This window comes from Schistocerca nitens, chromosome 2 (assembly GCF_023898315.1).
Source record: "Schistocerca nitens isolate TAMUIC-IGC-003100 chromosome 2, iqSchNite1.1, whole genome shotgun sequence".
Classification (NCBI taxonomy): Eukaryota; Metazoa; Arthropoda; class Insecta; order Orthoptera; family Acrididae; genus Schistocerca; species Schistocerca nitens.
Window position 1 is genome coordinate 608,985,103 of NC_064615.1, and position 6,000 is coordinate 608,991,102.

A 6,000-nucleotide genomic window follows, 5' to 3' on the forward strand; every position below is an offset into this window, starting at 1 on the left:
AGTTTAAGCAGATTGTAAATCGTGGTCTGGTGATTTATGATTAATAGACGGAAAGTCATCGAGTAAAACAGGAAGTTATATAGGTCCTCAATTGTTCTTTATCTATATTAACGACATAGGAGACAATCTGAGTAGCCCTCTTAGATTATTTGCGGATGATGCTCTCATTTACCGTCTTGTAAAGTCATCAGATGACCAAACCGAATTGCAATGATTTAGATACGACATCTGTGTGGTGCGAAAAGTGGCAGTTGACCCTGAATAAAGAAAAGTGTGAAGTTATTCACATGAGTACTGAAAGAAATCCGCTGAATTTCGATTACGCGATAAGTCACACAAATCTGAAGGCTGTAAATTCAACTAAATACTTAGGGATTACAATTACAAATAACCTTAACTGGAAGGATCTCATAGATAATGTTGTGGGTAGAGCAAATCAAAGATTGCAATTCATTGGCAGAACACTTAGAAGGTGCAACAAATCTACTAAACAGACTGCTTGCACTCCACTTGTCCGCCCCATTCTGGAGTACTGCTGTGCGTTGTGAGATCCGCATCAGGTGGGACTGACGGATGACATCGAGAAAGTTCACAGAAGGGCGGCTCTTTTTGTTTTATCGCGAAATAGAGGAGATAGTGCCACAGACATGATGCGTGAATTGGAGTGCCAATCACTAAAACAAAGGCGTTTTTCGTTGCGACGGGATCTTCTCATGAAATTTCAAACATCAGTTTTCTCCTCCGATTGCGAAAACATTCTGTTGGCACCCACCTACATAGGGAGAAATGATCATCACGATAAAATAAGAGAAATCACGGCTCGCAAGGAAAAATTTATGTGCTCGTTTTTTTCCGCGCGCCATTCGAGAGTGGAACGGTAGGGAGACAGCTTGAAGGTGGTTCATTGAACCCTCTGCCAGGCACTTAATTGTGAATAGCAGAGTAATCACGTAGATGAAGAGATAGATGTATATACCTAATACGTGGATAAAGGATGGAAAAGACTCGCCGTGGTTTAACAATGAAGTTCGGCGGATGCAGAGGAAGCGGAGGCTGTTGCACTCTAGGTACAAAAATGGACGCACAAATGACTACAAGCTAATGTTAGAAGAGATTCGTGCATCTGTGAGAAGATCTATGCACGAAGCATACAACTACCACCGCCACACCTTAGCAATAGAGCTAGCATAGAACCCGAGAAAATTCTGGTCATAAACGAAAGTTTTAAATTTCACATTCAATAAATCGTTCACACGGGAGAAACATACAAACATTCTGTCATTTGGTCATCGGACAGACTCCCGTATGGAAGATATAGAAATAAGAACACCTGGCATAGAGAAACAGCTGAAAGATTTTTCAAACAAACAAAACACCAGGTCTGGATGGAATCCCAGTTCGATTTTACAATGAATACTCTACAGCATTGGCCCCTTACCTAGCTTACATTTATCGTGAATCTCTCACCCACCACGAAGTCCCAAGCGACTGAAGAAAAGCGCAGGTGACTCCAGTATATAAGAAAGGTAAAAGAACGGACCCGAAAAATTACAGACCAATTTCCCTAACTCCTGTTTGCTGCAAAATCCTTGAACAGATTCTCAATTCGAATATAATAAACTTTCTTGAGACTAAGAAACTTATGTCCACGAATCAGCACGGTTTTAGAAAGCATCGCTCGTTCGAAGCTCAGCTTGCCCTTTTGTCAATGATTTACTGAGGACTACGGAGAAGGGCAACAGGCAGATTCCATATTTCTAGATTTCCACAAAGCATTTGACACGATACCCCATTGCAGGCTGTTAACGAAGGTACGAAAGTATGGAATACGTTCACTGATATATGAGTGGCTCGAAGACTTCTTAAATAATAGAACACAGTATGTTGTCCTCGACGGCGAGTGTTCATCAGAGACAAGGGTATCGTCAGGAGTGGCCCAGGGAATCGTCATAGGACCGCTGCTGTTCTCTATATACGTAAATGATTTGGCGGACAGGGTGGGTAGCAATCTGTGGTTGTTTGCTGATGATGCCGTGGTGTATGGTAAGGTGTCGAAATTGAGTGACTGTAGAAGGATGCAAGATGTCTTAGGTAAAGTTTGCAGTTGGTCTGACGAATATCAGCTAACCCCGAATGTGGAAAAATAGTTAATGTGAATGAGTAGGAAAAACAAATCCGCAATGTCCGGATACAGCATTAGTAGTGTCCTCCTTGACACAGTCACGTGCTTTAATTATCTGGGCGTAACGTTGCAAAGCGACGTGAGGTGAAACGAGCGTGTGAAAACTGTGGTAGGGAAAGCAATTGGTCGACTTCAGTTTATTGGGAGAATTTTAGTAAAGAGCGGTGCACCTGTAAAGGAGACCGCATATAGGACGCTGATGCGACCCATTCTCGAGTACTGATAGAGTGCTTGGGATCCGTACCAGGTTGGATTGAAGGACGATATCGAAGCAATTCAAAGGCAGGCTGCTAGATTTGTTGCCGGTGGGTTTGAACAAGTGTTACGGAGATGATTCGGGTACTCAAATGGGAATACCTGGAGGAAAGGTGACGATATTTTCGAGAAATACTATTGAGAAAATTTAGAGAACCGGCATTTGATGCTGACTGCCGAACGAATCTGCAGCCGCCAACATACATCGCGCGTAATGACCTCAAAGATAAGATAAGAGAAAATAGGACTCTTACAGAGGCGTACAAACAGTCGTTTTTCACCCGCTGTATTTGCGAGTGAAACAAGAGGGGAAATGACAAGTAGTAGTAAAGGATACCCTCCGCCACGCACCATACGGTAGCTTTCGGAGTATCTGTGTAGATGTACAGTACTGGCCATTAAAACTGCTACACCAAGAAGAAATGCAGATGATAAACGGGTATTCATTGGACAAATATATTATACTATAACTGACATGTGATTACATTTTCACGCAATTTGGGTGCATGGATCCTGAGAAATCAGTACCCAGAACAGCCACCTCTGGCCGTAATAACGGCCTTGATACGCCTGGGCATTGAGTCAAACAGAGTTTGGATGGCGTGTACAGGTACAGCTGCCCATGCAGCTTCAACACGATACCACAGTTCATCAAGACTAGTGACTGGCGTAATGTGACGAGCCAGTTGCTCGGCCACCATTGACCAGACGTTATCAGTTGGTGAGAGATCTGAAGAATGTGCTGGCCAAGGCAGCAGTCGAACATTTTCTGTATCCAGAAAGGCCAGCACAGGACCTGCAACATGCGGTCGTGCATTATCCTGCTGAAATGTAGGGTTTCGCAGGAATCGAATGAAGGGTAGAGCCACGGGTCGTAACACATCTGAAATGTAACGTCCACTGTTCAAAGTGTCGTCAACGCGAATAACAGGTGACCGAGACGTGTAACCAATGGCACCCACACCATCACGCCGAGTGATACGCCAGTATCGCGATGACGGATACACGCTTCCAATGTGCGTTCATTGCGATGTCGCCAAACGCGGATGCGACCATCATGATGCTGTAAACAGAACCTGGATTCATCCGAAAAAATGATGTTTTGCCATTCGTGCACCCAGGTTCGTCGTTGAGTACACCATCGCAGTCGCTCCTGTCTGTGATGCAGCGTCAAGGGTAACCGCAGCCATGGTCTCCGAGCTGATAGTCCATGCTGCTGCAAACGTCGTAGAACTGTACGTGCAGATGGTTGTTGTCTTGCAAACGTCCCCATCTGTTGACTCAGGGATCGGATACGTGGCTGCACGATCTGTTACAGCCATGCGGATAAGATGCCTGTCATCTCGACTGCTAGTGATAAGAGGTCGTTGGGACCCAGCACGGCGTTCCGTATTTTCCTCCTGAACCCAACGATTCCATATTCTGCTAACAGTTATTGGATCTCGACCAACGCGAGCAGCAATGTCGCGATACGATAAACCGCGATCGCGATAGGCTACAATCCGACCTTTATCAAAGTGGGAAACGTGATGGTACGCATTTCTCCTCCTTACACGAGGCATCCCAACAACGTTTCACCAGAAAACGCCGGTCAACTGCTGGTTGTGTATGAGAAATCGGTTGGAAACGTTCCGCATGTCAGCAAGTTGTAGGTGTCGCCACCGGCGCCAACCTTGTGTGAATGCTTTGAAAAGCTAATCATTTGCATATCACAGTATCTTCTTCCTGTCGGTTAAATTTCGCGTCTGTAGCACGCAATCTTCGTGGTGTAGCAATTTTAATGGCCAGTAGTGTAGATTACAGTTGCCGAAGCGCGCCGCTCCTCGCCCACATCGCGCCGTTTTCTGCTGCCTACTGAATCAAGGCGAAAGGATGAAGTACTGCTGCACCGGCGAAGGGCTGTTAAGTGATATTCACAGCTCCCTATTCTCTGGTGAACCATAGTTTGTGGTGTACTTGTTTGTTGTTGATTTCATTTGAATAGAATTTGTCCTCACGGTGGATTCATGTAAACAAAGTCAGACTGTGCTGTAAAAGGGATTAATTCAGGGAACAATTTGCATAGCTTCCACTCCAATGAATGCTTTGCCAATCAGAGACCATCCCTTTTGTGATTTGTGTTTGTCATTTTTTGTAGGATTTATCAGCTCATTGTAGTTATAGTAGGACTAATAAAAACTTGTCATTATTTTTGTAAACTTAAATACGCCACTGTTCTCATTCATACTCCCTCAACTACTCACTGTTTTTACTTTATTGCGGTGATACAGGGGTACGCCAGCAGTTCAAGGTTCAATCTTACTAACTTTGTTAATTTGATTATTAATTTGAGTTCTGAAAATGACAGCAGACAAAGGCAACAAAAGTGCCATGAGTCAATTCATTAATCTCATTTATAAAAAAATTAATAGTGTTCTCACAATTTGAGGGTTATTGACTAGATAATACTTTTCTTTATGTGAAGAGAGTAACATTTAGCATCACTCTGACATATATTTATGATTAAAGCAAGTGACGTTTTGCACTACCTCGGGAGAAGCATAACACTCGAGCTGCGTTTCCCGAAGAGGAAAAGTTCCAACTTGTGACTAGATAGGGGGTATTCGGATATGAGTACCCGGATAGTATGGCAAAACTCAACGAAACCAGGTTACCTGTCATAACTGCATACTTCAGTAAATTTACACTGCTGTACATTACGATAGTGAATAATATATCTCCTCTTGTTCCCCAGCATTGTCATCAGTTTTAGGGTAGAACCTCTTTGCAGAACTAGTTGCCCTGGACGCAGTAGCAAATTGGCCTGTGCATCATGCAAACGAATAGGGTCTGTGAGTTCTGCCTCCACCACATACCCCACATCAGAATCAGCAGCTATACCCTCGACTTTCCACCTAATCCCTTGCATTCGTCTTCGGGCACCATCAAAACTCACCAATCGTCAGTGATTATTGCATGGCGCGCCCGCATAAGTTATTTATATCCAGGTGCGCGATGTTGCTTGAATCAAGAGATGCCTTGAACCTGTCACCCATCCTTGGGTTATTCGCCTTGGTGTGCCTCTGGACACATTGACAAAGTCCACCACGGAACCCTCACTCAAAGAAAATAATCATGTCAGCGTCGGTCAATAATTCAATGCTGCACTTTGTTTTCTTGAGCATTGCATCCCAGGACAACCCAGGTGCTGTGTAATAAAAGGTGGGATCTAGACAACACGAGGTCCTGTGTATTCCTCGAAAACATCCGAAAGTAACCACATGTCTGTGTACGTGTAAAGCCGTGTGTACTCTCATGAAGTGGAGATGTTGAATTCTGGCCAGACATGCTAGTCATGCTCATACCCTAAATCCATTATGGCGTCGCGTAGAAGGTTGCTGGAGAACGCAGTTATGTCAGGTAGCCCAGTTTCGTTGAGTTTTGCTATACTATCCAGATACTCGTATGATAAAACCCCCTTCCTAGTAACAAGTTGAAACTTTTCCAGTTCGGAAATGCAGTCCGAGGGATATGCACGTCCTCATGAGGTACAGTTGTAACGAGTTTCCGGAGTGATGCCCCAA